The sequence below is a fragment of the Marmota monax genome, unplaced genomic scaffold (assembly GCF_021218885.2).
Source record: "Marmota monax isolate L192 unplaced genomic scaffold, Marmota_monax_Labrador192_F-V1.1 WCK01_AAM20220418_F8-fsc00007, whole genome shotgun sequence".
Classification (NCBI taxonomy): domain Eukaryota; kingdom Metazoa; phylum Chordata; class Mammalia; order Rodentia; family Sciuridae; genus Marmota; species Marmota monax.
Window position 1 is genome coordinate 24,432,317 of NW_026692781.1, and position 20,034 is coordinate 24,452,350.

Sequence of the window (20,034 nt, forward strand, 5' to 3'; positions counted from 1 at the left end):
GCTACTGTCTTGTGATGCCGAGTGGTGAGCCACAGCTCCCAGCCAGCCATGGGATCACAGTGTAACATGCCAAGCCCTGCAGTGGGCAATGTTGTTAAGCGGTGATGGTAGGTAAGTTAGGTGGATTAAATGCATTTTCAATTTACACTAGTTTCAACTTACAATGAATTTACCTAGACACAATCCCATCGTAAGTTGGGAGGCATCTGAATTTTTGGATTGTTTTGTCTCTCATCCTTCAGACACCCAGTTGCTTCCTGTGCACCCTCTGTATGGGACACTGGTTAGCCATCACCTACTCTCATATCTTGGTTTACAGGCATATCTTGCACCCAGTTTGGTTGCATATATCGTCCATGGGTTTTTAGTTTTTCTATCTAGTATGTTTTTGTGTAAAAATACAGAAAGATTAAAAAGCAGTGTCACTGCTTCATCTTCACGGAGTCCCCCTCTAATCTCAGTCTTCCTACTATGAATAACAAGAGCTAGTTACAGAACAAGACCCACGGTCTACTTAATTGGCCCCAGACTAAGAAATAATATCCTACATAAGATAATGTTGGACAACATTGGCTATATAATGGCAACATCTTGGAACTAAAAAAAAAAAAAATGCTCATTCCTGGGTCTTTATTTCCAAGAGTCTCTGATTTAATTGGTCTTGGGTGGTTTGCTCCAAGATGATTTGATGTGTAGCTAAGGTTGACAACCACTAATATGAAGAAAAAGAAAACATTTACTAACACATTTCTATTGAGAATAAGCCAGTTACTCTCTTTTCAATCTGCCCATGAGTGTAGTCCCTTCCCCCATTCTTATTCCATATGGCTTGGGTGAATTTGACCCATTCCAAGCAACTGGAGTAATCAAGCCAATCAGGATGCTCCATTCTTGTCTAAGGACAGACACATGGTCTTGCTGAACCAATGAAAAATTTCCCCATGATATTTAAGTTTTATATAAAAGAGTCATTCGGTTTTCACAGAAATTGTGAGCTTCAAGAACATATAAACCTAAAACTCCCTTTTGCCATCTTCACCCTCCAAATGAGGAGAATCTGAGAAGCAAGCCTAGAGAAGAAAATATTGTTGAGAGAGGGAAAGGGTAGGAAAGGGTTTTGATAAAACTGCTGATGGGCTTTGTAGAATTCCAAAACATAATATTTCTTTTCCTCTAAGTTCAGAACAAATTTAGAGGGAGATGCAGAAGTAATTGGAGGAAAAAAATAGTTTCATTACTGAGAAGCTGATTGAGCTCATGGCTTTTGACTGTTGCCCAAAAGACTAACACTCTATTTAGTTCATCTGATTTGCATCCAACATGGCAGCCATCTTTTGGATCTCACCCTCCATTGCAGCGTGCTTAGCTCAAGGCAGGAGAGAAGAATGGAAGACAAACAATCTGATCAGATGTAATGGAAGGTGCCAGAGGAGCTGAATCATGCCCATATGCCAGTTCCTTTCTTGGATTCCCCAGTTGGATGACTTTCTCCCAAACTATGACTTATGGTTTGGTGAGCCGGGCTTCTAACCCCTTCTGCACCAATGTATTAGAGGACCCAGATCATACCTCCTGCTCTTTGGAGAAATGAATGAAGAGTCTAAGAGAGGAGGTGAGGGTTCTCCTCAAGTTTGCTCATCTAGAGAGAGAAATTGAGGATTAAGGGTTCCCCATTTACTATTGTTTTAGTTACATCCAGCTACATATGAAGCCAGCTACACTCCTCAATTTCCAGTACATTTTTTTTCTTTATGTAAACTAGTTTTACTTAGGTTTTTGTCACTTATAAATCTCAAGTCTTGATTAATTCATCAGTTAGTTTTCTTGTGCTTCATTTAATTAATGTCAAGAGACATGCCTCCAGTGGTTATAAGGGAATATTTTTTTTTCTTGTGCCATATTAGGCTTTGAGTGCATATTAGGTTTATTGGGTTGGTTTGGGTATGATTGTCCTTTTGGGGTCTTCAAAACATAGCCTTATCCACAGGTCTTCTGCTGCTTTATCACCCCGCCCTCCGGCCTGTGGTGGCAAGTTTCATCCATAATGATCTTGGTATGCTGCACCAGCCCTTCCAGTCCTCACCCCTGCCCACACTTTTTGTAAACAAGTCCTTTGATTAACCTCCTCGAGTTATTCTACTTTAGAACTTTAAGTGTAGCATTTTTTTCCCAGTGGCCCCTGACTGATAGTGGATCAGTCATTCCAGTACATTGACGTAGTCATATCTTACTGGCATTAAAATGTCCTCAGAAGTTCTGACCTACGTACTATACAAAAATCAAAACATTTGAATATTTTACCCAAGCTCCCTACCCCAAATAAGTACAATGTTCAGCTTCTGTTTGAGAGAAACTAAGCTTAAAAAACAAATAAACAAACACTTTTTTTTCCCCCTGATCGGGTGACTAAGAACAATAAAACGTGAACACCTAGAAGAAAAGAAGTATTTTTCGTCTTAGAATTCTCCAAGTGGTGAGAAGATATTAACAATTTTATTTAGTCAACTTATACTATAAACAGGGTTTTAAATTATGAAAAAAGGAGTTTGAGAATAAAATTTTTTGAGGAAGGAGGCAGAATGTACTATGGACTTGTGTGTTCAATTCTCAGCTGAGTGTCTTATTTCTTTCTACTACCCCATCCCTTCTTTGACCAAAGTGAAATTCCTAATGTCCATTTTTTTCCTCATTGCCTAGCTACTAACTTTATTCCATATTAAAAGAGCACCAACCATAACTGAGACTGCTGTTTGGCGGGCATTTTAAATGATACTGAGATGCTGTTAAAGTGTAAATGAGTCCACCGCTAATGCTACATCCCCAAATAACCATTGGGAAAATGTAATGAGAAAAAGAGACACCCCATTCACAATAGAACTAAAGGGCATACAATATTTATGAGTAGCTTTAACAAGAAGTGTGCGGACCCAAATGAAGACAATTATGTAACTTTACTGGGAGAATAAAGAAGATGAACGATGATAATGAAAGTCAGCACATCTGCATCTTTTGTGCTGGACTCTGGGCTCAGAAATAGAGAAGCAGCGCTGACTTGGCCTGACCAGGACTTGGGCAATAAACTTTTCTGTGCTTCAGTTTCTACATCTACAAAAGTGGGAAAGAGACAATACATACTTTATAGGATTGTGGTGAGATTTAAGTAAGTCACTACAAAATGCTTAGAATAGTGCCTCCAAGTAGCAAGTACCCAGTGTATTTTGATTATTTTCACTATTTCTTGCAACAATCCCAGATGCAGGCACCCTTATAGCGATCATGTTACAGAAGAAGAAACTGATTATCAGAGAAGATAGTGGCTTTCCTAATGCCATCCAGCATGTAAGTGACCGGGATTCCTAAGAGGACCTGTGCAACTCAAGAGCTATTCTTACCTCTTTTAAATGAGAAAGTAATACTATTTGTTTTGACATTTTGCGGAGTAATTTTATTGTTCGTCTGAAAGAATAAACAAGAAAAGTTCTTTAAAAAATAGACAAATAGGAGATAAGTCATACATGATGCAGCAAAATTACAAACATTTCTATACTGAAATAGAAGATAAGGTGATCAATTATCTTGACTGTGGTGGTGGTTACACAATTGTAATCCTCATCAAAATTCTTAAAACTTTACATTAAAAAAGGGGTAAATTAATGTGTAAAAATTATACTGTAATATAACTTGAGAAAAAAATAACTAATTAAAAAGGTTTATAATCAACTAGGTGGAAATGTACACGGATATGACTGTTTATATGTTTGCTATAGCACTGACTAACGCTAGACAACTATACAACTTGTGGCCTAGCAATTCCAATCCTGAGAAATGAATGCTTGTCTCTGCCAAATAACATGTAAACCATGTTCCCAGCCACCTTATTCATAATAGCTTCAAGTTACAGACAACCCAAACTTCCATCAGTGATTGAATGGGTTGATAAGTGGTGGGTATACTAACACAATGGCAAGTCACACAGCAATGAAAAAGAATGAACTATATATGTAACATGGATGAATTTTCCAAGCATAATGTTAAATGAAAGAATCTTGACCCAAAAAAGCACATGTAGGATGTTTCTATTTATAAAAAAAGTGTTAAACAGGCTAAACTTGTCTACGATGATAGAAATTAGAAAAGAGGTTACTTGGGAGTGGTTACTGCCAACTGGGAGGAGGCACAGGGAGCCTTCAGTGATGAAAATATTCTATATCTCAGTCTGGGAGTTGATTATATGGGTGTGTATGCGTGTAAAAATTTGTTGGGCTATAATACTTAAAATCTGTACACTTTCCTATATGTAAATTACGCATAAAAAGGAACTAATCTGAATTACTGGAAGGGCAAAGAACTTGAAATCACAAAAGAAGAAATCAGCTCACTTAACTATTATAGACACATAGTCACATATGCCATGCAGGAATCAGGTGAATGCAAATGAAAAGTCTATTTAAAATTATAATACCTGTAGTTGAGGAAGAAGATGTTATGAGGAAGAGGCAGAAATGAAGATTTGTGGGCCAATGATTATCAATGAAGCTCTTGAACATGGAACCAGAAAAGGAATTGGGGGAGAGTAGAATAGGAGGAGGAAGTAGCCCAGCAAGGATGCAATTATAGGCAAAGTTTTATTCTCAGCATCACTGAGTGGGAGGTCTGGGGTGTAATTGATACTGTAGAGTTTATTCTGCCTCAAGGAGGTCATCTGGGCTTTCATACTTCTCTACTACCCAGGGGCTGGCCATCTGCTGTCCTGGGACGAGGGGAGGGACACCAACTCTCCTGCACCTACTTCTGGCTCTCAGTGCATCCTGCCTTAGGATATCCTGTAGCCCACAGGTAGTTCTTTGAAGAAGGGGATTGAACAGTTAGGTTAGGAGCTGAGTGTGCAGAGCTGGAGAATGGGCTCCCAGAAGCAATAAAGGGGATTCAGGGAATGCAGAGGTGTCTACAACAATTGTTTTAATGCAAAACTGAACATTAATAACCCAAAGGCGTCAAATTACATGGGATTGGAATGACCAGTGATGACTGTTGAGCAAGTGGAGAAATAAAGTCAGGAACAAATCACCATCTTTGCTCCAAAAGACTAGGTCTTTCCAGTAACTTTCCCATACATTTTATGTAAAATAAATGCTTTGTTTCTAAGTTTAGCAGAAGGGAGATGTGGGAGATTTATAAGCAAAGAGGTGACTGGTGGATTTGTTCAGGAGACATTCAGATCCTATTTAAATCTTAGAATCTGATGAGTCATGTCTGTGTCACAGAGAAGCATTTGGGTTATGAAACAGTGAATGTGTTCTTTCTGGCAGGCCTATCTGGTTGCCCTCCATTCTTGTCCTGCCTTACACAGTCATACACAGTCCCTTCTTTGCTACAGTACTTTGGACTTTTTTGCATTTGATTTTTAAATCTAATGAGGTAGCAGTGTCAACTATCTTTAGATGAGAAAACGGAGGCCAGATAGGTTAAATTCTTGCTTCTCAAATTTAGCATCACATCACAATCACTTGCAGAAATTTTATAAACTACTATTGGGAATGCTTGTATAAAAGGACTCATTCCTGTTTTTTTTTTTAAAGTTCCCGAGGTGATCCTGAAGTACAGCCATATTTGGGAATAGAGGGATTAAGTGGCATTTCTAGGATCTTGAAGAAAACAGTCACTCCTAAGGCATAAATTTATTTTTCATTCATCTGCCTAGTTATTGAGCATTTCCTTTATGACAAAGATTCTAGTGCAACAGTGAAAAGATAGTCATAATCCCCTTGGCCTCATAAAAGATTATAGTCTGGAGAGGGATGGGTGTCAAGTGAGGGAACCAGGTTCAGACTGTTTGTACAACATCATTCATGTTGTTTCTGCAGACAAAGCATGTGGTGAACTTGAGGGTGAGACAGAATTAAACTAATAATTCCCAAGGCAACCAAACCTCATGAGAGTTTCAGTGTATTTGGGGAATGATAACACCCACATCTTCATGTACATCTTTACAGGCAAGAAAGTCATTGGGCATTTTGGGGCACTAGCACTGTCCTATGAAGACAATCAAAACTGCTAACTGGTTATATGTATCAAATGCTCTCTTTTATTAAAACATTAAGGAAGCCCATGGGGAGGCTGACATACAGAGGAGTTCCTGACCTTTTGGTTTCAAATTCCACAAGACAGATTAAACTCTTTACTGTGAGATTCTCTTATAGTTAGCTAAACCAAAGACAATCCTGCAGAGAACTTGCCTAGGGTCCAGACAGAGACACAATTCATCCTTTGTTTTCCTTCCTCTTGTGATTCAATAGAGAAGTAGGGGAAGGCTTTTTTTTCCTCCTCAGATAAAACAGACATACATACAGCATTTGGCGAGGGTGAACACATGGATTTTAAGATCTAAAGGCCTTTGGTGAGTGTTCTTCAAAAGCAAGTGTAAGCTATCAGTCTCAGTCTTGCAGCCCATGACAGAGTAAAGGCTTTGCTGGAGCAGGACTGAGTCAGCAGCCACTCCATAGAGAATCCAGGAAAGAGATATGGGGACCCAGTTTCTAGCATGCTTTCCTATACAAAACTATTACCAACACACTCATATACACACACACTGTTTGCTTCATTAAGTTGGGTTCTTTACTTGTTTAAAAATACAACCAGTTATTCAGGAGGCTGAGGCAAGAGGTTCACAAGTTCAAGGCTAGCCTCAGGAATTTAGCAAGGCCCTCAGCGATTTAGCAAGACCCAGGTCTCTAAATAAATAAATAAGGAGCTGGGGGTGTAAGTCCTTTGTAAAGTAACCCTGGGTTTAACCTTTAATCCCAAGACCAAATATATATATATAATACAATATTATATATTGTTTATAACTACTTCTTTTTAAATTATTTATTTATTTATTTTAGTTGTAGATGGACACAATACCTTTATTTTATTTATTTATTTTTCTGTGGTGCTGAGGATCAAACTCAGTGCCTCACACATGCTAGGCAAGTGCTCTACCACTGAGCCACAACTGCAGCCCCTATACATAATCAACTTCATCAGAGAAATTCTTCAAAGGATGCTTAGCATATTTTAAGCAAATCTCAAGATTATTATGAAGAACAATTTAGTCTTTCTAAATATACTATTGGTATTTTCTCTTGCCTTTCTGATCATTGAATCATTGTGTCATCTTTTATCTTTTTTTCATGTTTTTGAGTTCATCAAATGCTTGTATTGACCATGCTAACTTCCTCATATTCTTGTTTTGTATCTTTCTCCTTATATCATTATAATCTCATATTTAAATTTTTTTTAGTTGTAGTTGGACACAGTACCTTTATTTTATTTATTTTTTTATGTGGTGCTGAAGCTCGAACCCAGGGCCTCGCAAGTGCTAGGCAAGTGCTCTACACTGAGCCACAACCCCAGCCCTGTAATCTCATATTTTTTGAAGAGCGAGGAATGGTACTAATAGTGAAGGCAGTTAATTTTAATGGTTTGAATATGTCCCCCAAAGGTCATGTGTTGGGGACTTAATTCCCAATATGACAGTGTTGGGAGGTGAGGTCTAATGAGAGGTAAATATGTCATGAGGCATCCACCCTTGTGGGTAGACTAATGCCAATATTAAGGAAGTGGGTTTCTTATGAAAGGATGGGTTCAGCCCCCTTTTATTCTATTGTCTGCTCCTTGCCATTCTGCCATGTAATGACACAGCAAGAAAGCCCTAGCTAGAAGCCAACCTCTGGATCTTGGACTTTCCAGCATCCAGAACCATGAGCCAATACATTTCTGTCCGCTATAAATTAACCTAGTTCCAAGTATTCTGTTATAGCAGCACACAAGGATTAAGACATTAAGTTTTGGATTTCACAGTGTTTCCCTGAAGATAGCATAATGTCAACAAAGCAAGTAATTAAACTGAGTAGGTGCTGACTGTGGATGAAGGGCATGTCAAGTTGTTAACACAGCAAGTCATTAAGCAAAGTGACTACTAAACTCAATAAAGCAAGACTTGCCCCTGGATAAGCTGCCCTGGGATAATGCAGAGTTGATTATGGTAGTCCAACTTTCAACCAGGAAAAAAGGTTGGAGACAAAAGATAGCAATAACAACCTTTCAGAATTGAAAAGTTGGAGGATACTTCAAAAAATGGTCAGTTGGCTGCAAGCGCTACCTTTAAAGATATTATTGACTGACCCTTCTGGGCTATATGTCTATCCATTCTATAATCAAAATAGATATGCAGCTTACTTGTGAAATAACTTATTCCAATGTTTAATGCTTCTAAATAGTTCTTTCTGCATTCCAATGAAGATTCTCCCAAATGTAAGATCATTTTTCTTTGGTGAAACTATCTGGCTTCATGAAAATAACTGCTTATCACTTTTCTCTTTAAGGGATTTAACACACAAACTCTGGAGCCAGACTGCCTAAAGTGTGAACCCCATTGCAAGCACTTGGACTCTCAACTTCTAGGCCACTTTCTTAATCTGCCTGAGTTTCCTCATTGATAAAATGGAAGTGCTACCAGGTAGCTACCTCAGGGAGTTATTGTGAGAAATAAATGGGATAATGTATTTCAAATTCTTTCTTACTACTGATGGGTGAAAGGCTCTCAGAATGGCAATAATAACAATTATTGTTATTCAATACTTCCTATATTTGAAGGTGGTATTTGAACGAATCTTATGCTCTTCTACTGAGCATTAAACAATTCAAATTTCCTTTGAAAATTTCAAAGTCTTCTCATTTTTCCTTCTGACTGATCATTAGGTTATTTAATGTAACAATTGATAACCATATATGCTTAAAAAAACTAAGAAATTTACTTTTTACAGTATTTTTAATGATAATGACCTTGAATCATCATAAGAAAAGTTGCATAATATTCAAAATACCGATTTTGAGGAATATTTCAGCTAAATATTATTTTTTCTTTGAAAATCAACTTTAAAAGGGATAATCAACTGGGAGCATAGCTCAGTGGTAAAGTGCTTGGCTAACATTCATGAAGCCCTGGGTTTGATTGCCAGCACTGCAAAATAAACGAATAAATCGAAAATAGAAAATTAAAACGGACAGTCAGCAATTAAGCATGTCCTGAGAATATAGTGGTGAGAAATAACAGATGCATTCTTTGTTAAGAAAGGCAGATATTAATCAAATAGTCATAAAAATGGAGAGCCTAATTAATAAGCGAGATAAAGAAATGAAGCATGTTTCTATATGAGTATACTAAAAACAGACACTGACCTTCATCAGGCTTCCCTGAAGAAAGGACACTTAACCAAGACCTACGGAATGAGTAAGCAATACCAGGGCCAACTGGAGGGGCAGTTAGGCTGTTGGGAGCAGCTGTTAGGTTGGAGCTCTTTTACCTGAAGGGTCCTTTGCAGTAGGGGGTAGAAAGTGGGGGGCTGGGGGTGGAGAGCATCAGAGAAAAGATCAAAACCAAGAATTCTTGGCTGGGAGGTGCCACAGTGCAGAAAGTCAGAGAGGGAGCACCACAATCCCTGCAGGTCATATAAACCTTGCTAAGGATGGTCTGTCTTCTGGGAAACAACTGAAGGTTTAAAGCAGATCACGTAGAACAAGATCCAGCTTGCACTTTGGAAAGATGCAATGACTGCAGTGTGGGGAATGGACAGGTAAGAGGCTGAAAGTGTTGCAGGACAATTATCTAGGACTGAAGAAGTCTAGGGGTGAGGACTGTGTGCTTGCACTAGGTCTTTACAGTAGGGAAGGAGGGAAGTGGACGCATACCGTAAATATTCACAGGTAGCACTTGGGCTGGGAAGAAGGTGCTTGAATGACTCCAAAGTTTCTGGAATGAATAATTGAAAAGATGAGGCAGCACTTACTAAGACAGTGCCCATTGCAGGAGAACACTGTAGCACTCATAGTTTGTAAGGTAGGTTAAAAATTTTGTTTTAGACATGCTGAGTTTCACATAATTAGAAGGTTCCAGCTGATTACTGGTGAGCATGCATGGAATCCAAACAAAAAACAATGGAAAGTCCTGATGGACATGTTTTCCAAATGATGGCTATCATATTTTTTTTAGTGACTGCATTTGTGTTTACCAGATTTAGAATCCCTTTCTATAATAGGACAAGCTCCACAAACTATAACATAGATAATAGCTTAGCATCTGCGGAAGCTCAGTTAAAGCTGTCAGATTGAACATAAGCATTCAAATCTCTTCGCTCCTGAACCCAGCCAAGAGAACAATAAAATGATTTTGAACAAGACATAAATGCACAAGGACAAAGGGAATGAGATAGAAGACAACAGCAATAAAATTTTAGAAAATGGAAAGCAGATAGATGAGTAGTAACTCAATTAGGACACCCAAGAAACTGAATCTTAAACTTGTGGAGAGGCAGCCCAACTTAGCAATGTACAGATCTAAAAAATTGGAGCATCAGGTACCTTAGGAACTAGGAACTAAGTAGAACTTAGGTGCCTAAGTAGGGATTTGGCACAGAGTCTTTGAAAAAAGCTGGTAGATCCCTAACTCACCACACCTCTTTTACAGGTAGCAGAATGACTCTCTGTCTCATTCTGCTGACAATAACAAAGGGACTCTGGATTGGTGTAATGGGAAAGGTTGAGGACTATGACACTAAGACTAGGGAGGCTGATTTATCCTGAGGTAGGGAGGGGGAGAAAGGGAGGAATAAATGAATTTGATATAGGGCAGAAGGGTGGGAGGGGAAGGGAGGGGACATGGGGATAGAAATGATGGCGAATGAGTTAGACATCATTACCTTAAGTACATGTATGAAGACATGAATTGGTGTGAATATACTTTGTATACAACCAGAGATATGAAAAATAGTGCTCTATACGTGTAATATGAATTATAATGCATTCCGCTGTCATATATAAAAATTTTTTTAAAAATAAACAAATTAAAGAGTGTTTGTAATCCCAGCAACTCAGGAGGCTGAGACAGAGGATTGCGAGTTCAAAGGCAGCCTCAGCAAAAAACAAGGCACTAAACAACACAGTGCAACCCTTTCTCTAAATAGAATAAATGACTGGGGATGTGGCTCAGTGGTCAAGTGACCCTGAGTTCAATCTCACCCTCCACACCAAAAAAAAAAAAAAAAAAAAAAGTGTTTATAAATCATGCACCAAGATTTCCTCCACTTTCTTCCTTCACTTGAGTCCTAGAACACTGTTAGCCAGGCTTGCACCTTCTTGGCAGAAGGCTGGAAGTGTTCTCTGGGAAGTCTTATCAGCCTGAGAGAAAAGACACTGGCCCAGTATGTTGACCTGTGTCACATCATCCCAAAGCAAACCCAGTGGAGAGCCACCTTCTCTTCTCAATGGCCCATTCTTGAAATAAAACTGGACAGCTGGGGATGGCTAGATATTTGAGGGGAAAAGCCTATTAATGAAAGAGAGAAAAAACAAACAGAAGAAGGCAACTTGAAGGGAATACACTCTGCCAAAAGAAAACTTTAAAAAAACAAACTATCTTGTCTTCAGAGAGCTAAGAGAAGATATGAAATAATAACAGGATTATCTATAAAAAGAATATTCAGTATGCTCAAAGAAAACCTAGACATTAAAAATATGACATTAGAAATGAGAAATTTGATATTAGTCCTAAAACATAAAGTTAAGGAAGTCTCCTAGGACAAAGAGTAGAAAGACTAATATAAGGATGTAGGAGAGCTAGGATATTATGATTGTAGGAGCAATCCAGGAGTCCAACATCCAAGAAAGGTTACTAAGAAAAAAAGAGCAGATGACAGGGAACAAAGAAATGAAAATATTTTATGATTTCAGTTTCCAGGTTAAGTGGCCCATCAACTGCTCCAAACCATGGATAAAAACAGATGTTCATCCAAGAATACCATATTAAGACTTTCATTAATATATTCCTATCCTATATAATGAAAACCACAGCATGATCATATTGAGAGAATGGGCTCAGGATGGGAGTGAGGAATGAGAAAGAAGGATGGCTAACTCCTCACTCTCTAGAGTTACATGACAAGGGAAACCACACAAAGTAACAATTAAAACACATTATTCTGGGGCACAGTGGCACAATCCTATAATCCTGGGGCCTGGGGAGGCTGAGGTAGGAGGATCATAATTTCAAAGCCAGCCTCAGCAATTGAATGAAGCCCTAAGCAACTAAGTGAGACCCTGCCTCTAAATAAAAAAATACATAAAAGGACTGGGGATGTTGCTCAGTGGTTAAGTACCCCTGGATTCAATCCCTGGTACCAAAAAACAAACAAACAAACATTATTCAGTAAAACAGAGGGAAATACCTTATTAAGCAACCCGGAGTGGGCTTGAATGGAGTATGAAAGAGTTGCCTCTAGTGAATGAAAAGTAGGTTGTTTTCAAAACAAACCTTGTAGATCTGATTCTTTAAATTATATGTATGTGTAATGTCAGTAAAATAAAATATAACTGCAAAATCAGGCTCTGGAGGTGTACTGCTGTCATACATATCCAATGCCTAACACTAATTTGTATGTTATTTAACTTCTTGAGCATCAGTTTCCTCATATGAAAAATTGGAGACAATAGCACTGACTTTCTGTGAGGTAGTTGAGAGGATTATACACAGTGAAGTGCATAAAGTTAGCAAAGTGCCTTGCTATTTTCTGGCACTTGGTGTGTGGGGGGGATTCTTTTTGCTTTCCTTCTTGCCAATCATCCTTATTTCATTTGCTTAGAATTTTCTACATTATCAAATTTCCATCACATTTCTGATCAGATCATCTTCCCAGATATTGTACCCAACTCACTTTGCTTGGAATTCTGAGTGCTCTCAAATACACTGATGGGTTATATCAATATCTGGTTAAGTGTCAAAAGAGATTCAGCATGGTCCTACCTATATGTATTTGATACATTCTTTCCAAAGGTATTGGGAAATATATTCACCTGAAATTATTAGTAATCCATTTCTCACTGTGTTCTTTTGTTTGGATTTTGGGGTGGGAGTACAGTAGAAAGGTAGCTCTCTTTGATCACACACACCCAAAAATATTTTGAAAGCTTTTCCATCATAAACTTACCATTTTCTGATTTATTTCTAAAGGTGGCTTCCTCCACTATTTGTGAATTTGTGAATTTGCTAGAGCCATGTATCTTCAAGTTTCTAGTGCCACTCCACTGATCCTCCAACTAACAGAGCAACAGTCACAGCATGTGAATGTTGAAATTACTTCAATTTGCCAATATAGAAACTGAACTCACTGACTTGTCTGAAAGTCACAACCAGAAAGTTGTAGGTTAACTTCTGTTCTACTTCTCTCAGTCTAAGCCTAGTGTTCTTTCTACCTTGTGAACTGAGTGTACATCAGTGAGTGACATCTTTATGGGCTCAGATTTGTGAAATGAAGGTGTGGAATAATCTTTAAATTCCTGCCAGCCCTAATTTCCCATGAATTGCTGAAGTATAGGAGGAGATTAAACCTGTATCATTCCCAATGATTTTTTTTCCTCCCATATAGGGGCTGTGGATTCTACTAAGAGCCAAAAAATCCATATAATTATGAAGTCCAGCTTTCTCCCATACAATTTTCACTTCCTGTCTTATTCATAAATACCAAGATACAAAATGGCTTTGGGTTTTATTTTCACTTTTGCAATCACTTGGGAATCTCATCAAGCCTGAGGAAAGGTTTGGAAATTCATTCTGCATTTCTCAAGAAGCTACAAATGTTGTGAAATCCACTGGATTCTAAGCTTCCTGAAAGAATGAGCTCTGACTGGACAAAGCAGCTCATTTCCAGTAAAGTTCATGGTAATTCTCTGGAAATATTGGAGAGGTCATGGTAGCTGCAGCCCAGTGGTGTGCTTTTGGTTAGGGCCTATATCCAGTGGCTATGTGGGGCACCCCACAAGGTTTTCTTTTCCCTTAGTTCCAGACATTCATTTAGCAAGCTGGACTCAGCCAGTCAAGAGAGGCCATAAATGATACAGCCCAGCCCAGTGCACTGTGGGAGCTCAGAAGTTAAAAAAAACCAAGTTGCTGCAAATGATAGATTTTCAAACTAGATGCAGACAGGAGGGAGAGTGGGGGGGGGGGGTGGAGAGAGAGAGAGAGAGAGAGAGAGATTGCTTTTGTTTTTTGCTTAACTCTTGGCTAGTTTGTGTAATTAACCATGTGTCCCACTTTTTCAGGCATTCCACGCCACTTGCTGACCCCTCTCAGCAATTCTGAGTGATCTTTTTCAGTCCGAGTGGTTTTAGGACTCGGTAAATAATGCCTCTGTGAAAGAACTCTTGTTCTGTGCTTAAAGACCCAGAACCAAACCTAAAAAAAAAAAAAAAAAAAAAAATCATTTGAAAAGCAAATCTCTATGAAACTGGTCTTAGAGCTGATGATATTTTTAAAAGGCCCAATCCCAAACAACACTCGTAAACACCTTAATCAACTTCTGAGGACTCTCTAATGCATTGATTAGAAGTTACTGGTCCTTGAACATGCTGCTACTTAATAAACCATTAAATAAAGTTAATTATTATCAATATATTGCAGGGTTGGAAAATCTATTCTGACTTTTGTTTTCTCATGAAGTCATAAGGGAATTTAGAATTGAGAGAGCAGTGATATTGTGATTACGTTCCAGGTACTACTCTGAATCGAACTAAGCTTTAACTTTCAACTTTGCCCTTTAGTGCCCTCTTCTTGATGGCATTCTCCCCACCCCCACCCGGTGAACACCACCTCTACAGAGCTCTCCACTCTCTTCATAAAAATTTTACCCTGTAAAGAATATAACATGGTCAGTAAAAAAAAAAAAAAAGGTGTGTAAATACTGTTCCAGTTGGCTGTGTTCACTCTTGCAAGAAATTTTTCATTTTAGTAGCTCTTAGGACAAATGAGAGGGCCCACCATCAGAGTTTACTTTGGTAGAGGGACATGAAAGGGGAAGGGGTAGGCTTCCTCTGGATCCTAGCTGTAAATTTGTTCTGAAATCTAAAGAGGCTTGTAAAGCTCTTAGCAGAGTGCTTGACAAACAGTGGATGCTCAATAAATGTTAGTTGGTATTTTTGTGATTTTACCATTGTGGATGCCATCACTAGATCCTGAGGGGCGTGACTGAGCTTTTATTGCTAAGTCATGGGGGATGGTATAATCCATATTCAATTGTCTAACTATTTAGAACTTTCTCAGAGTAAGTTGGCTTCTGCTTTGGACTGGTAACTAGAAAAGAATGCATTTGGCTTTCTTGACCCCTGCTAATGGAAATCAGCTGAAATATCCCAGGGATTACAATTTCAAGACCTCTGACAGGAAATGCGCACACAGTCTTGGACATATACAAGCTTCCTCAGAATAGCCATGAGCCTAGTGACTCTGCTGAAATGTCAAGTCAAATTGAAAGGGTTCTGAGGCCACTGAGTAAGTTGCTAGGCTACCGAGCAAGGCCAGGCAACTCCTTGCTTATCACATCTTCCTGGCATTGTTCTCAGCTTGTTTCACATGTAGTCAATGGTATTATTATTTTACATGTTCCCCAACTGCTGGTTCTGTTAACACAAGTAAAGGTCTAAGAAAGTGATGGATGGTTCTTAGTGAGGCCGTAGAGTTTCTGCATAAATTAGTATGTGGAATATATAATTTGGAAATGGTTTCAGTCTGTAACAGGAACGATTCTTTTATATTAAACAAACGAAAGATGTTAAAGTGTTTCAGTGAGTACTCCTACCCAGTGCAAAACTTGTTCTTGGAGAGGAAATGAAATTTTGGTGAAAGATGGAAAAGGCAGTAATTTATTCTACCGGCATCCTCCTACATGTGTGAAATGACATTTGTTTCAGCTATTCATTACAGCTTTGTTTGTAGTATCAAAAAATTGTAAATAACTCAAATGTCCATCAATGGAGGACTAATAAAATAAATGACAGTAAGTCCCTCATTAGAATATTATGAATTCTGAAAAAAAAAAAAAGATAGTAGGTTCTTTATGGCTATGGAAAGATTCCTAGGATATAGTATAAGGAAAACAAAAGCAAGGTACAAAAGAGTGTTGTAAAATGAGATGGAGGGAAAGGACATATATACATCTTTTCTTATAAAGGCTCAGGTTATCTCTGAAGTGGTACACAAGAGAATGGAAACGGTGGTCAAGGGGAGTGGAGAACTGGGTGCCTGGAGAGCACAGGAAGGAGAAAGAAGTCTTTCTATACACAACTTCAATATGTTTTAAATTTCTCATCATGTAAATGCATTTTCTTAACTTAAAAAAAGTGATTTTTTTTAATTTAAAAGAGAAAAATAAAGAAAAGTAACAGTAGAGCATGATCTTATGTATAGAAAACAACATGTCTACCAATGGAATGGAGACAAGGCAGAGAAACCATGTAAATCATTCTGTTTTTCTGAATCTTGGGAATTTCAAGTTTCCAGAAATCCCCTTTAGGAATGTGAAACAAGCTGGGTGTGGTAGCACAGGCCTGTCATCCTAGCGACTCAGGAGTCTGAGGCAAGAGGATTGCAAGTTTGAGGCCAGTAATTTAGTGAGGCTCTCAGCAACCTTGCTTCAAAATAAAAAAAATAAAAAGGGGGTCTAGTTCAGTGATAAAGTACCCCTGGGTTCAATCCCCAGTACCAAAAAAAAAAAAAAAAGGAATGTGAAAAAATGATGGTGTCATGAATATCTCTGGCATTCAGGATTAGGCAAACTTTTCTGTTTCACTGAATTATTTTTGCTCTGTCTTAGTAAGCTTTGCATCAGAAAATGACCTATCCACGTCATTCAACTCTACCCCTAGCGCATGTATGGTTGATTCGCCAGGGTTGGCCCAAATTAACCAAGTCACAGTACCCCACTACCATTGCCAACAATTAATTGATTCAAGAGGGGACAGTTCAGGCTAATCTAGAAAGGGCATTAGGTAAAAACTAAGGAAATCTGATTTAGATATGGACTTTCAGTTAAACATATATTGTTTTATTAATTATAACAAATGTTTTATCTTAATTTAAGACAATAATAGTATGGAAAACTGGTTGAGGAGCACATTGGCAGCTCTAAATGATCTTTGTAATTTTTCTGTAAATCTAAAACTGTCATAAAGTTAAAAAATATATTTAATATTTAACATTTATATACGTAAATATATAAATATATATTCACACAAAAAATAAACTAAAATTGGGTATTCATTATTGCCATGTCCTCAATATTTTTAAATTAAAAAAAAAATCTTTACTTTTACAAAGTTATTACTTTTGAGATGGAAGCAATGGCACACACCTTAATCCCATAAAACATACCTCTTTTCAGTGTCTGCTAGACTTTATTAATTATTAAATATTATTAACTCAGTAGGCTGAAGCAGAAGGAGCTCAAGTTCAAGGCCAGATCCAGCAACTTAGTGAGACACTGTCTCAAAAATAAATAAATAAATGAAAAGAACTGGAGAAAAGCTCAGTGGTAAAGCACCCCTGAATTCAATATATAGTACATAATCATCAGCATCATCATCATCAAAAGTTATTATCTTAAAAAATTATTTTCAGTGTCCTTAGTGGTGGCGCATGTCTATAATACAGCAACTTGGGAGGTTGAGGCAGGAGGATAGCAAGTTTTAAGCCAGGTTTGGCAACTTGGTGAGGCCATCTCAAAATTAAAACATAAACAAGGCTGCTGGGAATGTAGCTCAGTGGTAGCATACCCCTAAATTTAATCCCCAGTACAAAAAATACCCCACAATATTTGTCTTTTTAATAATTAACTACTTACAATTTTGTTTCTTATTTTATTTTATTTTTTTTTTTGTGTGTGTGTGTGTGATTCATCTCAAATTGCTACTTCCATGTTTCTTTGGAATTTAAGTGGTTAATAAGTCCAGCCCAATCAGATGAACAAACTGTCTTTTATTCCACACTTTCTAGTGCTCGTTTAAAAAATTCCATGCAGATTTTTGTGTTTTCTGTCTTATTTTGCTGTTTTGTGTAAAATCAAATAAAGAACACTGTGTAAATATAATTAATCAGAAGTGTGTAAACCTTTGTCATCAATTAAGTTCATTTATTCTTTGAAGTCACTTAATGAATGAAATATGCTAATAAAATGATGTCGATTGAGAGACTGGTTATCTGATTTCTACAATTAAACATTTTTCATTTGTCTGTCTTTTTGGTTCAATGTGAGTTTTAATTTTTTATTTTTGTATAGTTTAAAAACCAGGTTTTATAGGCCTCTCAGGTATAATCAAGCCTATATGAGATCCACACAAAGTAAATTCCTAACTGTGGTGATTTTTAAAAAATATTTTTTTTTAGTTGTAGATGGATACAACACCTTTATTTTATTTATTTATTTTTATTTGGTGCTGAGGATCAAATCCAGTGCCCCACCCATGCTAGGCAAGCACTCTACCACTGAGCCACAACACCAGCCTCTAATTGTGGTGATTTTGAATCCAGAATATTAAATAACTGATTTATAATATGGTTAAGTTTCATAGCAACCATATTATCTATGGTTTTCATCATACATGTTTTCAGTTGTTGCAGTACTTAGCCCATGCTATTTATGATGAAATTCCTTAATAAGTAAGAGATCAGGATAAGGTGAATTGACTGATTTTATAAAATACTACTCTATTTCCAAGATAGGGCAAAGTCAGCAGATCCCCTTGCAAAAATAAAACATACCTCTTTTCAGTGTCTGCCAGACTTCAGATTTCTCTTCCTGGGACACCACTGGATATGGATCAAGAAAGGTTCTATACCATAGGTCAGCACATTTTTCTGTACAGGGTCAGGTCATAAATATTTTGGACTCTTCAGATCATGTGGACTTTGTCACTACCTGCCTCTGTTGAAAGCAGCCTTAGGCAATACCACAAAAGGGTTTGGGGCCACAATTGGCTGACCCCTGTTCAATTCGCTTTGCTTTAAAATTTAATCTCTAAGCAGATCACTGTGTTTGAAGGATAATACCCAGGATGGCTTACATTTAATTAGAGTGATTTATGTCTTGTGACATTATAACATGCTCTCTTATGTTGAGACTTTGAGGCCAGAGAAATATGGTTGGAATTTCAGTACTACTCAGCAGTAGTTGTGGACTGGAATCTCTCTATAGTCTTTATTTTCCCATTTATGGAATGTGGATAATAAATCTTACTTTGGAGGGGTCTTGTAATGATTAAATGAGAATGTATGCCAAGTGCCTGACACAAAGAACATGCTCAAAAATATTAATTTCCCTCTCAGACCCTGCAACAATATCCTCCTCTACACACATGTAGAACTGGACAACACCTTCACTTCATTGACCCAATATCAAAACCTTCTCTCAGATCTTAGAAGTTTAAAACCCTCTCCATTTCTGGAAGTCTGTTCTGTGTGGTTCTTGCAACCTTTTATATATTAACTACAATCTGCCCTCAAAGTATTTACCCGAGTCCTTGATTCTGATAATTCTCAGGGAAGTAAAGAGAATCTATAAAATATACTACGGGATTTTAAAGGGCCACTATTCAAAAGAGATCTCATAAAGAGAGTAACAAATTTATCTTTTATTTGATGTTTGCTATGAGCATGTCAAAGCTTCTTAGGATTCGTTTTACTATAAAATTGCTTAGGGAATTCACTTTTAGTGTCATAAGTAGTGGGTTGAGAGAACAATACTACTTGAAATTATTCCCATTTGAAAAGTTTAATTGAAAAATATAAATACACACTGCTATTTAAAAAAAAAATAAATACACATATGAAGCCCTGATGGTAAGAAGTGCTTTTGTAGATGGAGAGTGATTTTGTGTGTATTTACTTGTGTAAACATACTTGGAGACTATAGAATGAAGTGTATTTAGCGTTAGACTTTTATAGTTGGGGAATATTTAGGTCCTTCCATAATTAAAAAAAAAGGAATTTGCTTTTTGTCACTAGGGAAATTATTATAATCAATGCTAATGTGGCTATTTTACATGTATAAAGCAATAACATCTTTAAAGAAGTAGTGTAGTAAAGAAGCAATACAATTTGGGGAAATAATAAGCGGGCAGAAGTTATTTGTTTGCCCCCTTTGGATCTCAATTGAATTTGTGTCTGACTTTGAT

At 37.5% G+C, this 20,034-nt stretch overlaps 1 long non-coding RNA gene across 1 annotated transcript in view; it reads right to left on the reverse strand.

Moving 5' to 3' along the window:
• Positions 1 to 18,757, reverse strand: part of LOC124094567 (uncharacterized) — a 33,510-nt gene extending 14,753 nt beyond the window's left edge. Inside the window, exon 1 of the long non-coding RNA XR_006852274.2 lies at positions 18,623 to 18,757. This is a non-coding gene — a long non-coding RNA (uncharacterized LOC124094567). The remainder of the gene's footprint in view (positions 1 to 18,622) is intronic.
• Positions 18,758 to 20,034: the final 1,277 nt, after the last annotated feature.